Consider the following 15,420-nt stretch of genomic DNA (forward strand, 5'->3'; position numbering starts at 1 on the left):
TAAAACAGTATTTGCCCCAATTATCTCTAAACTTTTTCAAAAGTTTTGTAGGTAATCTTTTTTTTACTTTAGCAAGTATCTTTTCATAAAAAAAAAAAAAAAGAAAAATAGAAGGTATTTCGTTCACTGCTAGAAATACAAAGAATATAAAAGAGTCACAGAGTGACTACAAGAACATTCTTTCCAGGAAGCTTTAAGCATTTACATAACCACATTTATTATGAAGTTCACTACCATGAACTTAATAACAATTTTATAGGAATATATAAACTATTGACAACATTTTATGACTCATTTTTTCCAAAACAGTGAGTATACTATGAAATGAAGCTTTATCTTCTGTTTCAGGGTATAAAAGCTACAGTAACTAACAGGATTAAGGGAAACTGTCACAACATTATCACTGTCAAACATAACACATGGTAAGAAGAATCTGGAACTCTAATAAGATAACTTCCCTCCCTTCTTTATCATTTATACAAAACCTGTGTAAATACAAAATCAATTTATGTCAAAATGTGCTATCCTGTATTTGAGGAGTCTAAGAAACTTCAGCTTTCGGAGAATTGCCCACGGTTAAATTCTAAAGTTTATATTTATATTTATCTTTAACTTCCAAAGCAAAGTGTAGCAGTGTCTTCCCTCAGTTACAGGGTGAAAAACCTTCTTTAATTCTAACAAATTTACTGGGTACTTTTATGTCTTGCTTGTTGCTGTACTTGCAATCCCCTTGCACAATATATGAATGAAGAAAGGTGCTAAATCAATACGGGGATAGCAGATAAGACAAAAGGAGATAATAACTGCTGCTGTTTTACTCATTTTTCATTTCCAACCAAATAACGAAGACACAAGAAAATATGTTTTGGCTATCAAAAGTACAGCCAAAGCACAGCCAAAAACCAGGCCAGAATCTGACATAATGGGACCTTAACTTCATTAATAAAATTATGCAGGTATTTCAGCATGCATCCTTTTTTGGAAACCCCATCAAACTGTTGTGTCACAGTAATCTCTAAATTTACTAACATTTTCCAAGTCAAATATGTGTTACCAAATCAAACTTGGTCTTTAGTATGTGGACTTAATGTAATCCTCTTAATCATAAAAGGTAAGTGATTGGGGAGCCGATGTGGCTCAAGCAGTTGAGCACCTGCTTCCCACAGGGGAGGTCCCAGGATTGGTTCCCGGTGCCTCCTAAAACAACAACAACAACAACAACAAGCAAATAAAAGAAAAAAAAACCCCCAACTCAGGGGAGCCGATGTGGCTCAGTGGTTGAACGCTGGCTTCCCACATACGAGGTCCTGGGTTCAATCCCCAGCCCCGGTACCTAAAAAAAAAAAGAGGTAAGTGATCCATAATCAAATTTATGGTTTGAAAATTAGACAAGATAGGCAATACATGTAATCAAGCGAGTACCTGCTCTAGGAAGAGGTTTCTTAGTCTCAGCACTACTAACATTTTGGGCTGGACAATTCTTTGCTGTGGGGGCTGTCCTGTGCGTTGTGGGATGTGTAGCAGCATCCCTGGCTTCTGCCCACTAGATGCCAGTAGCATCGCCTGCCAGCAATGACAATCAAAAATGTTTGGGGGGGGGGGGTGAGGGGAGAGAAATTAAAAAAAAAAAAAGTTTCTAGACATTGCCAAATGTCCCCTAGAGGGCAAAACTGTCCTCAACTAAAAACCACTGTCCTAGAAGAAAGTTCACTAAAATGTAAATGATTACTATCTCTGAATGGAATCAAGGGTGAGTTCTGTTCTTTTCACTTTGCCTTTTGCTCTTCTGTAGATTCTATAATGAACACACAATTTTTTTAAAGTAAGTTTTTTCTAAAAAGAAAAACCACTATTTATAAATTAAGGAAATACTCATATTGATCCACCTTATACCCTTTTTACTGACTAATATGTATTTTCCTCAATATATTTTTGAGTACTCAAAATGTTAAACAAAAACAAAACTGCAACTCAGAATAGATCCAGATTGTAATCTATATATCTCCCTAAAATTTCAAATGAAAAATATATTGAAGATGTTTCAAGTAAAGTACTACCATTTACTGAGCACATAGAATGTGAAGGTCAAAGTGTTTTTAAATATTTTGTTTCATTTAATCCTAAGAAACTCAATTTACATTGATTCCTCTCCTCCCCTATAAGGTGGATACTAATATCTTCATTTTACAGAAGAGGAAACTGAAGCCCAGACAGATTGGGTTACCTGTCCAAGGTCATACATATAGCAGGTGGCGTAGCCAGGATTCAAACCCAGGCAGTCTTGCTTTGTGACCTGTACTCTCTGCCACGTGTTATACCGTTACCGACCACTGAATCTTTTTTTTCTGTTACATCCGTATTAATTCAGAATGGGCAATGCTCACTGCTTTTGAAAACATCCCTATGACTATAATCTGCATTTTCATTTTGTAGTCTGTGGTAGACAGAACAATGCCCCCTCCAAAGATGGCCACATTTGAATCCCCAGAATTTATGAATATGTTAGCTTACATGGCAAAAGGCACTTTGCAGATGTGATTAATCTAAGGATGTTGAGATTACCCAGATTTATCTAGGTAGGCCCAAAGTAATCACAAACTTCCTTATAAGTGAAAAGAAAGGCAGGTAGGGTCAAAGTCAGAGAGAGATTTGAAGATGCTACACTGCTGGCTCTGAAGCCAAGGAATGTGGGAGGCCTCTAGAAGCTGGAAAAGGCAAGGAAACGGTTCTCTCCTAGAGTTTTCAGAAGCAACACAGCTCTGCTGACACCTTAATTTTAGCCTACTTAGACCTGCATCAGATTGACCTCCAGAAGTAAGATAATAAATTAGTATTGTTTTAAGACACTAAGTTTGTGGTAATTTGTTATAGCAGCAACAGGAAAATAATATGAAGGTGGTTTTTTAAAAGTCATCTCTAAATACTCACTTTGTCTTCTTTGGTTTCACTAACACCCTTATAAACTTTATAACAGAGGATGAGGGGAATTCCCCTAGATTTGTTAACCTAAAATTTGGGGTACCTAAAATAGAAATTATCACTTAAAAAGAAGTCTTATGCAATCCTAACATAAGCAATCCTACCTATGGATACAAATATGCTAATATGACCTACAATTTGCTCCTGGACAGTCAGGAAAAGCCATTCAATTTTAATTGCAGATAGGGTATTGCTGCCACCTTTTACATATGCAAAAGTAATGGAAATGATTTCTTCCTGTTTTGTTGGCATGGCCACTGCTGCTTTCTTCACTCTGGAGTTTACTTGCATTGTAGCTGCTCTGGAGTTTACTTTCATTATAGTTGTGGATCTGATGCAAATAACAAAATGGTAGTAAAGCAATTACCATACATGACAAAATAATATGCTATGGGTCTTTTATTACCAAGATTCTTACTATATTTAAGAATTTCTGTCAACCAAAATCTCTGGGCCACCCAATGGATTTTGCGGCTGATTTCTGCAAAACTATGCAGGGCAAAGAAAACTTGTAGTAATAATGGCAGTACCATATGAAGAAACATTTTTAAAAATCTGTTAAACATATAATAGCTGCAGTTAAAAAATTTAAAAGGAAAGTCCTCTCATATGTATTCCAAAGAACTATAGTAAGTCAATATTTTTTTCTAATTAATAGCCTTGATGGAAATTTATTTTGTAAAGGTGTAAGTTCCCTAAATAAAAAGACTTTCATTCACATCTTAAAACATAATTACTTAAGTATATGTATAGGAATAGATGAGTAAAAATACAAACCATTCCACACTTATTGCTGGGATTTAAAAATTAGAAATTAAATCACCTAATTTACTCTAAAATAACATTCATATCCCACAATCCACAGATAATTCAAACCAATATCAGTCAAATATTGCTTACATTTGTTAACGTGCCTATGTCTGCATAGAGTGACGTTCACTCATGGGTAAGTCAAAACAACAGACTAAAAAATTAGGAATTGGCAGCTCTCACTTCCATTCTAATAGCCTACAAATGATTTTGAGAATCCCAAAACCTCAGAGAGAAAAAAAAAACACTAAGAATGTGACTGACTACTCAAAAACTGACCAGAGAAACAATGGCAATATTTTATTTTTTCTTCTTTTTATCAACTCTATAATGTTTTATGTAGATAGATTTTATTTAGTGCTTATGCACACATCTGGCCAAAAGCTTGGTTTATTTTTAAATAAGAGTTTATATTTTCTATATAAAATAATTATAAACTGGCTTCGATTACCCATACAAATACCTCCAAGATCATCAAAAGCTGAATCTCATCTTGCCTATTCCTACTCAAGAGCCATACTCTTCCAGATACAAATCTTATTCTTAGTGGAGTGCTTTTTTGGTTCTGTTTGTGGTATGGTTTATTACTGAACACCATCTACGTGCCTAATCCTGTTCTAGGTCCTGGGGAAATCAAAGAAATAAGATTCTGTTTTTATGGAGCTTAAATAAACAAGATAACAATAAGTTACTATAAACACAGTAAAATAATACCGTGACTGGGGGCTAGATTGTTATAAAAAGGACTAAAGGACCAAAATCAGGAATTAGTCATATAGAAAGGATGGAGGAAGCAAGTACAGAGGGGATCACCAGGCAGCATTTCTTTCAAAATCACTGTTTATGAGGCCTCTGTGGTATATCCATAGTAAAAAGACTTAAACAAAAAGTTTAGTCAAATATTCCATGCATAATAAAATTTAAGCTTTAAATATTGTTTATCCAAAACTAGTCCAAAATACTCTGGAAACTAGGGTAATACATTGTATATTTAAGTCATTTTGCTGGTCAGCAGTCCATAGACTGTTAATTACTGTATCGATTCAAAGAATTTTAAGAAAAAAACACTTTAGCTTCCCAACAACTATCATTGATAAGGTGTCTTCTGTGAAGGATCTGGTTACTATCTATGATAGTGAACATCTGGAAAAATGAGATTTTAAAACCCAATTATGGGAAACGGACTTTGGCCCAGTGGTTAGGGCGTCCGTCTACCATATGGGAGGTCCGCGGTTCAAACCCCGGGCCTCCTTGACCCGTGTGCAGCTGGCCATGCGCAGCGCTAACGCGCGCAAGGAGTGCCGTGCCACGCAAGGGTGTCCCCCGCGTGGGGGAGCCCCACGCGCAAGGAGTGCGCCCGTGAGGAAAAGCCGCCCAGCGTGAAAAGAAAGAGCAGCCTGCCCAGGAATGGCGCTGCCCACACTTCCCCTGCCGCTGACGACAACAGAAGCGGACAAAGAAACAAGACGCAGCAAATAGACACCAAGAACAGACAACCAGGGGAGGGGGGGAAATTAAAAAAATTAAATTAAATCTTTAAAAAAAAAAAACCAATTACATAAATATAGTAATCAGAACAGCAAAGAATATGCAACTATGTTCATCTCTACTGAATTCTTTCCTTTTGCTAAGAATATCTAAATTTGTGCTAGCCGTATGTGGCTATTTAGGTTTAAACAAGTTAAAATTAAATAAAATTAAAAATTCAATATCTCAGTCACACTCCCACATCAGGTGTTCCCTAGCACGTGTGGCTATCGACTATCATACTGGACAGCCCAGATACAGAACATTTCCATTACGGAAGGAAGTTATATTGGCCAGTGCTTATCTAAATTATTTCTCAAATATGACCTAAACAAAACAACAAAAAGGCTTATTAAAAAAGCTAATCATGGGAAACGGACTTTGGCCCAGTGGTTAGGGCGTCCGTCTACCACATGGGAGGTCCGCGGTTCAAACCCCGGGCCTCCTTGACCCGTGTGCAGCTGGCCATGCGCAGTGCTGATGCGCGCAAGGAGTGCAGTGCCATGCAAGGGCGTCCCCGGCGTGGGGAAGCCCCACGCGCAAGGAGTGCGCCCGTGAGGAAAGCCGCCCAGCGTGAAAAGAGCGAGCAGCCTGCCCAGGAATGGCGCCGCCCACACTTCCCGTGCTGCTGACGACAACAGAAGCGGACAAAGAAACAAGACGCAGCAAATAGACACCAAGAACAGACAACCAGGGGAGGGGGGGAAATTAAATAAATAAATAAATATTTAAAAAAAAAAAAAAAGCTAATCATAAACTTTTTAAAGAAATTGGTGAATAGTACTATGATGCTAGAAAGAGGGAAACAGGTATTGGAAAGTCACATACAAGGGACAGTTTAGCAATCAGATCTATGTGCTAGAATAAGACAAACTCAGATAAGTCCAGGGGCAAGTAAAATGTCCACAAAGCAGAAGTATGTACTCTGACATTCCTGCAGTCATGGGACTTGAATTTTAGTTCTAATTCTACCTCTAAGTTAGCTGCATAGATTTTTGAGGAGCTACATCATCTTTGACTCTGATTTACTATGTATATTCCATAAGGGGAGTTAAATCGGGTGATACAGATATCTGAAATGACCCTAAATAATGGAAATGGGCTGCAATTCCTTCTAGTTATCAATATATAACTGTATGGTTTGGATTTTCATTCTGACAAGAATATGTAATTTTAAAAATTAAAGTCTTAACCTTCCATATTTTGTATTATTTAAATATATCCACAATTTGTAATATCGATTATATGAAATTTACAACCAATACTTATCTATATTATTAAGATTTTAGGGGGTAAAGTCAGCATGACCACCATATTTTTCTCTAAAAATTCTCAAAGTAATCAATGTGTATTAGAAAAGTTGTACATTTTCTAATTTTATTTTATTTCTCAGAGTTTGTATTTCTAACAATGGAACACTACTGTTAAAAGTAAAATTCTATCTATTCCACAATATGTTTAACTTTTGTAGTTAAACTAGTGTAGCCAACCCAAATATTTTCTGAAACTTTCACTTAAAATTTTCCATTAAAAACATATTAAGGGGAGAGCAGGTATAGCTCAAGTGGTTGGGCGCAGGCTTCCCATGTATGAGGTCCAGGGTTCAAACCCCAGTACCTCTTTTAAAAAATCCAAACAAATGAAAAAACCAACTCTCATTGGGGAGCAGATGCAGCTCAGTGGTTGAGTGCCTGCTTCCAAAGTGTAAGGTCTTGGGTTCAATCCCAGTACCTCCTTTAAAAAAAAATCTATTAAAGGGGAGCAGGTGTAGCTCAGTGGTTGAGCATCTGCTTCCCATGTATGAGGTCCCAGGTTCAACTATTAAGCTGGAGTTCTCTGTATGGAGTTTGTTTTCTTTTTGTAACTGCCCTATAAGTTTGAAATAATTTCAAAATAAAAAGTTAAAGAAATGTGTTAAGAGAAGGATGAGAGTCAAGGGCATTCAAATATTCTGTATTAGGAAGTGACCTGCATAAGATGGAATATAATTAAAGTACAAAAACTGTATCTTATTTAATTTAACCACAATTCCTGTCATGAAACTCAATCACACAGTTTTCACATGACTATGACTCCATTAAATTACACAATAATTTAGGTTGCTTTGCAGTTCTTATTTTTTCCTGACTAAACCACAATACTATTGAACTGCCTTTAACCAATACAAAACTTACTAGTAAAACACTGTGTTTCCTTTATCTATGATTTAACCTCAACTGCCTTCACTTTGTTCTTGACCACACCCAGCAAAAACAGACATGGTATTACCACTTATAGGAAATTTACATTAAATTATTTTCCAATTCCTTACATCAAGGATACCGACTCACAATGAAAATTACTACAAAATAAGGACTCATAACTTATATCAGTCATCTTGTTCCATTCACTATGAAATCTAGTAAACTAACAAGTTCAGCCACATATTTTCCTCTTTACCCAACAAGCTTTTAAATTATAGTAAAGGGAAAATGGCTCCTGAGATTCATTCTCTAAACTGCAAATGTTCAAATTTTACTTCTTTCTACCTTGTATTCTCATTCCCACACTGGGAAGCAAAAGAGTTTATGACAGAAACAAAATGTACATTTTAAAAAGTACTAAGCAATTAACCATAATATTTAAAATAATAATTTACTAAGTTTACCTTCCCTATAAGGTCCAGTTTTGTTTGGTTCATCAGGTTTATCACTTAGTATTTTAGGTTCAATTGTTTTCAACACTTAAGTTTTTACAGTAAGCAATAAAAATTAGAACATTAAGAACATCACACAACATATTCAAATTTTACATTATCACCTGTTTGCTTAATCAGAACACTAAGCTTTGGTAAAGCTATAACCATCATAAAGTCATAAAAACAACAGAAGCAAATTCAGATGAAAAGTTAACTTCATGTTCATACCTGTACCAGCATGAATTCTCTTACCAACTGAGCAACACCCTTGTAACCCAAGCAAAGCCGCTGTTCAGGCACTAATATTGAACTTTTAGATTTCATGAGAATGAGCCCAGACCAACTGAGTTCATTTCTTCATCTATTAAACATGAAACTAGACACTAGTTCATTTTGGGTACATTATTTTTCTTATATTAAAAAAGTCATTTATTATCAACCACAAAAAAAACCCAAAAAACCAAACAAACAAAAAAAACAAATATTATCAACCACCATGCCTGGTATAGTTCCAGGCACACTCTAGCATTTCTAATTTGAACCTCTATAACTGCAAGAAGTAATAATATTCATCTCCACTTTAGAGATAAGAACACTAAGGCTCAATGGTAAGAGATAAAGTAAGGCTAGGAACTCCGGTTTCCTTGACATTTGCCTTACATGCCTCTACCCACCTAGTTTAAGAGAAAAAAAGTTTTGTTCAATAGCTTAAATAAACAGAACAACTTTCAGGGGTGAAGGACAGTTCAAGCAAAGCAAACCTCTCTTAGGAATAAAACCATGGGGAGCCAGTTTAGCTCAGTGGTTGAGTGCCTGCTTCCCACGTATGAGGTCCTGGGTTCAATCCCCAGTACCTCCTAAAAAGTGAATGAATGAATGAATAAATGAATGAAACCATACTTTCTTTAAGGTGCCAAGTTTGCTACAGTTAATTATAACTATGGCATACTTTCCATAGAAGTTTTCTAAAACAGAGTGTTTCCAAATCAAATTTGAACTAAAAAAAAAAAAAAAAAGTATTTTAAAAACCACCTATGACACTCTCTCAATGAAGACATCTTGACTAGACAGGAGAATGATTTATAATCCAAAAAATCCGCCTCACTTTTTTTTCATAAGCTTAAACTTTATGTCAGGTTTTCTTAATATTGGACATACACAGATGTTCTTTTCATGGATGATTCTCTAAATCTCATTCATAAATGGGTATAAGGTATATATTACTGAAACTGCTCTGTTCTTGCATGTGTGTGCTACACTTTAGAAGTTAAGTCACAAGGAAGTATAAATTTTACCCTGATATTGCTAAAACTGTTCTGGAAATGTTCTAAAACTCGTTGTGGTGATGGGTGCACACACTGAATATAGTAAGAATAAGTGGATTGTACACCTTAAATGAGTGAATTGTCTGTAAGTGGATTATATCTCAATAAAGCTGTTATTAAGAAAAACGGGGGAGTGGATGTGGCTCAAGTGGTTGAATGTCTGCTTCCCATAGGGGAGGTCCTGGGTTCAGTTCCCAGTACCTCCTAAAAAAACAAAAACAAACAAGCAAAATGAACAAAAAAATAACTCAGGGGAGCCGATGTAGCTCACTGGTTGAGCGCCAACTACCCACATACGAGATCCCAGTTTCAATTCCTGGCCCCAGGCCCTCAAAAAAAAAAAAATGGAAAAAAACCCTTTCTGGAATGGAATACACTTTGGAAACATGAATCGAAAGCTTTCAAAATGTTCATAGCTTTTGAGTAATTCTACTTCTAGGAATTTATTTTAATGAAATGAGAGTAATACAGTTTTTTAATGTGGAAGGATACTGATCAAATTATAATATAAAAAAAAAAGACTATCAACATGGGAATGGCAAACAGATTATGGCACATCTGTACAATAAAATAATGTACTGCTTTTAAAATTTTTCAAAAAAAATATTTCACAACGCAGTAAACAAAAAAATATGGTACAAAAATAGTACTCATGTACAATTCCAATTTCGTAAAAAATATGTGCATAAGAAAAAATACTAGAAGGACATAGAGACAAATATAATAGTAATTACTTCCAGCTGATAGGAGAGTTCAGATGATTTTAATTTTCTTCATACCTTCTTGGTTTTCAATTTCTCTACAATAAATAATCATTTCATAACTTATACTTAATAAATGTTACTTTAAAACACTTCAGAAAAGTTCAAGTTTCTCATTAAAAAATAAAACTAACAAAGCCCATCAGCATGTCCTAGAAACATTATGTGTATGCATGCACATATGCACCCCAATATCTTAACTACTTCTATCACATGATAAAATAAATTCTAATGATCAAGGTTAATTGTTCAGGTGGTGACAACACAGGAACCATAAGGTGATCAAAAGCACATTAAGTCTATTTTATACAAAAAAAAAACCAAATTCCCTAATTTAGGTTTTTTAAATAATGATATCAAATCATATTTACTTGCATGTCAAGGAAAACTAAACATATATCTTCATTCCAAGATTTAAAATAATGATTTATCATACTCGGAGGGGAAAAATAAGCAAGGAATATGTTTAACATTTAGTGGGAATAAAAAAGGGTAACATTCTACTGCATTACAGGAAGGAATTCAAAAACACAGTACAATGGCACAGTAAGAAGTTTCTCATCACAAATATGAAATGCTATATTCTAAATGCATTTGGTTTATGCAGAGATAAAAAAAAGAGAGAGCTTTAAATGACCAAATTTATAACCATATGAAGGCTTTAATTTATTTATGCAGATATGTTACTTTAAAAAGTCGTTCTCAAAGTTCACATTGCAGAGTTTTATGTAAATAGACTGTATTTGGAGGATAGAGGAAAAAACAATTCAACTTTCTCTGCTATCATAATCCTCCAGAGTCAACATTTAACTCTTCTGAACATGTAAGAAAACAGTTCAGAAGGCCAGGGCAGCACAATTAAGTTTCTCCAGCTTCAAAAGAAATCTGGTTTACCTGGCCAAAATATACAAACATTAAGATTCAAGAGGTACCAAGGATGAAGGCTCAAATACAGACTGTCAGTACTGATTACTTTTCAGGTAAGTAATTTTGAGTGGTTACATTAATGTGAAAGCAAGAGAGCCAAACTAGTTTTTGTTAAATAAAATAATTACGAGATTAACAATATAGACAAACTGACGTTTTCTCAGCAAAAATCATTAAGAGTTTGCACACTGATCTAAAACTGATAGTTGACTCGAAGAAAAATGGCAAAAGAGATCAAAACTGAATCAGCAACGCTATATGAAATGGCATGATTCTTGTAGAACTCAGTATTATTTTTTGTTTCACATCTGTTAATAAGGCACCAAGATTTCAAATCACCAAATGCCTACACAATGTTAGGTGGGTGGGGTTTTTTTTTTTACTTACTAGATTTCTCATTTGATAATAACAAAAACTGGTCATTCACTTTTTACACTGCTGACTCCTCACGGTTATGACTTTTTCAAGATCTCCTGAGAAAAAACAAACAAAAACAAAACAAAACAAAAAAGCCCTGGCATATCAGTATACTTTTGTCCCTTAAGTTCAATTACCATCAAGGCAGTACCACCTGAACCAAGGAAGCTGCCTCTGCAGCTCTTCTTAAAGGGTCTGGGTGGTGGTATCATGATGTTCACTTTCTAATTATTTGTTTATACTGCACATTTAGGTTTTATGCTCCTTTTTTTAATACGTCATCCTTCACAACTTAAAACAGGCTTTAAAATGCTTATTTTTAAGTTTTTGTTGTTTTTTACGGTTTAAGCCTCCAAAGCTAAGAGATTTTGATAATACAAGATTCAACAGACACAATACTGTTTTGTCTCTGGCCAAAATGTTACTAAGCAAATCTCCATATGATCATCTTAACCTCAAATCAATTTGATAAGCTAAATTTTGTTTCATAGCAAAATCCCAGGAAGCCCACATTTCTTATATTTAAAATACCTACCTACATATTTTAGGAAGTAGGTATAAAACTTATACCAAAATTAAAAAAAATAAAATAAAAGCATGTCCTAATTGTTATTACAGCCTAATTATCTATTAAAATAAGAATAATGCAGGCCATGAGGAAAATGTTAGGACATACACACACAAACTTTAAAAAAGAAATCAGACTGAAATCTAAAGATCTTACTGTATCAGGGCAGTCTACTAGGCCTAAGGAGTCCCTGAAATCTCAATTTTTCCATCTGTAAATTGGGTTAAATAATTAGTGTTCCCAACTTCACATTAAAAAAAAAAGAAGGAAAAAAACGGGAATTCTTTCAAACATCTTAGAAAGGTGCCATACAGATGAAAGGTATAATTAGAAGATGTTTTATCTTTCAGTGTTGCCCTTCTGTTCAAAAGAGCCCTAATTCTAGATAGAAAAGGGAACATAGTAATAAAATATTAAAAAAAGAGTTAACTGTAGTCAATGACAGATCTATATCTCAAAATTTTAAATACGTCAAGAATCCCTTTTCAAAGAGCTTTTTCAGATTTAAGAACTTGTCAACAAGCACATGTACTTTAGAAGTAACAGCACACATCCACCTAGTAAAAAAGTGAACATTCCCAAAATTTACAATAAGCCTTTTATCTTCTTTTCATAAGACACTCTGCAGGTACAAAATCATGGAGAAATATTTAAAAGTACTTACAAAGGACAACAGTAAAAATCAAAAACAGAACTCCATAAGCTTTTTAAAAATGTGTTAGTCTTAATATAATCAATCTTTTAAATTTATCTTTATAAATATTTATATAAAGATTAGCCTGCAGAAATAAAGCTCACCATTCATTTAAAAACTCAAATGTTGGATGTGTTTATTAACAAAGGAATAAATCTTAGTTCCTCTTTCACAAAATAATAGACAGTTCTTTTATTTTTTTTAACTAAAAAAGCATTGAACCAAGAAACAGATTTTATTGCCAGATACAAAATTCTAAATTTTTTTAAACTTTGATGATTTTAATGTTTTAAATGTCTATGCCAAACAAGACTTTTTGTTTTAAAGAAGCCCAATAAACAAGTATGCATGATAACCCACTTTCTTCCTGATTGATAAAAATAATTAAGAACAAACTAATCAACAATGTCTATTAAGATTTTTTTAAAAATAGTTGTTTTCAATTAGATATTTTAGCTTATTTTAAAAACTTGCCAGTGTCTCAATTTTCCTTCCAGGTCCTTTATCAGGCCCATGACGGATCTGTTATTTTTCCATTTCATTGTTATCTTATTTTATTGATAATTTTATCAAAGCAGGAAATATCCTGTCAAAAACCACCTCATCAAACAAATCACAAACTTCAGGATAACTTGGACATGACTCATTTATGTCTATAAAAATATACTGTACATATACTATATGTACAACATAGTGGACAAAGTATGAAAAAAATATAGGCAAGGTTTCTTGTCTCACTCGAACTTACTCCCCCCATACTCCCTATACTAAACATCCCTAACCTTGAGTATTCCCCCTCACATTGAACTTTCACAGAAAAATCAAATACTTTCAAAGTAAGGAAGTACAGTGACATGGTGTAAAGAGCCAGGTAACATGCTTGTCACAAAGTCTTGAAACTTCTCAAGGCCTCAGTTTTCTCTCTTGTCAAATAAAATACTTGGACTCTATCTCTTCCATGTAAAGAGGCCCTTAGGGACTTAATTCAGTACATACAGAATTATACTGTATTGAAAAAAATCTGGAAATGTTAATCAATATACGAATCAATTGAACACTATGTGATCCTTAAAAAGCTTTAGATTCATATTTACTAATTTGAAAAGATGCCCCAGATAGTCTGTTAAGACAAAAAGGAAAAAAAAGCCACAAAAGCAAAAAACAAAATGCAAATAGTAAGACACCATTTGTATGTATTTTGAGAGAAACATATATATGCACAGATTTTCTAGGCCACACAAGCAACTTCCCAGCGGTTATCAGCGGGGGCTAGCAGACAATTAATGACTTTCCCCCCCCTTCATAGCCTTCCATAATATTTTTAAAATTTTAAATAATGAGCATGTTTGAATTTTTTAAGAACCCAAAAGTAAAGCTCTGTTGATCCAAGTTCTGCAATTAGAAGACTGGACTGAAATACTGGCTTTGCTATTTACCATATGTTTGAAGTTAGCAAGTTACTTAACTTCGGTTTCTCCATCCGTAGAAAGATGGAGACTCAGTTTCTTGAGAAGTAAAAGGGAGGTAAGAAAGCCGACTTCATAAAACTGTTGGGAGGATAAAAGGAAATCAAGCATGGAAGATACTACTATAGCACATTATAAGAGGACAACAGCAATTTGCAGTTACTATTACGATTATTATAAACAGTATCTTAAACTCCAGAAACTGGTGTCTTTAGAATCAGACTTGACAGTTATTCAGGGACAATCAACCTCACTTTCCTCAACAATTTCCTCTACCCAAAATTCATTCAATCTCATCAGTACAAGAGAGAACATTTGTTAATTTAAGGTTAGGAAAAAAAAAAAGGCAGGGAGGGGTGTGAAGGGGGTAGCAGGGGGCAGTAGAAGATGGTAACCAGAGCAAAGTTTAGGATTTAAGTAAGTGTTATCTAACTAGTATTGCCTTACTGATGCCTGCCCAAGGAACCAAAATACTCATGACAGGAAAACATTCTGATCTTTACAGAATGTTGAATACATAGGAAAACATTCTTTCTAGTAATTCAAGCTTCCAACATGATTTCTTTTTATTTTAAAATACAATGATTTTTCACTTTCTTAAAATTTTATGGCACTGAAAGTCCATGTATATAACTTGCCAATCAATTACAAGCAAGATATCAATCAAGTGGGAGATATAAAAAAGAAATCTCCATGCAAATTTTTAAAAACTGTGCCAAATGACTTTTTGGAATGGAAATGAATGCTGTCAAATCAAAATTTTACCCCTGGCCTTTACACTAAAATTACTCTTAAAAAATACCACTCTAGGATAATCAATTAAATTTTTCCAACAGACCAAGAACACATCCTAAACTTCTATATAACTGAGAGGCTGTTGTCACTAAGTTTAAATCAATACATAGTAAAACTGATTTTAGGCCATCATATTACAATTTGAACAAGCCTTCCTGATATTAGAAAACAGTTTCAATATAAAATTAAAGTTTGGTTACCCCAATTAAAATTATAAAACAAACATTTACTCCTTTTCAATATGAAAATAAAATAGGCTCCACTTTATCTACTGTTAAGTTTATCAGGATTTAAGCCTTTAGAATATCAACTATTTCAAATGACACAAGTAGTAACATTTGAATACATTAAAGAATTATTGTAGCTTTCCTGAGAGTGACCTGAAGTTCCCACTAAAAATAATTGGCACCTCAATGAAGCTCTAAGAACTGCATGCCTACTTCATAGTTCATTGCACTGTGCTGAACTGGCATT

General features: G+C 34.3%; 1 protein-coding gene across 9 annotated transcripts in view; it reads right to left on the minus strand.

Moving 5' to 3' along the window:
• The window catches only part of NSD3 (nuclear receptor binding SET domain protein 3), a 109,739-nt gene that overhangs the window by 92,189 nt on the left and 2,130 nt on the right, over positions 1–15,420 (minus strand). For 2 of the 9 annotated variants that reach the window (XM_058290020.2, XM_058290017.2), the window contains exon 2: positions 11,394–14,232. The exons of the other annotated variants lie outside the window; for them this stretch is intronic. The gene's annotated coding sequence lies outside the window, so the exon portion shown is untranslated. The remainder of the gene's footprint in view (positions 1–11,393; positions 14,233–15,420) is intronic. 9 annotated transcript variants of the gene reach the window in all.

This window comes from Dasypus novemcinctus, chromosome 29, assembly GCF_030445035.2.
Source record: "Dasypus novemcinctus isolate mDasNov1 chromosome 29, mDasNov1.1.hap2, whole genome shotgun sequence".
NCBI classification, from domain to species: Eukaryota; Metazoa; Chordata; class Mammalia; order Cingulata; family Dasypodidae; genus Dasypus; species Dasypus novemcinctus.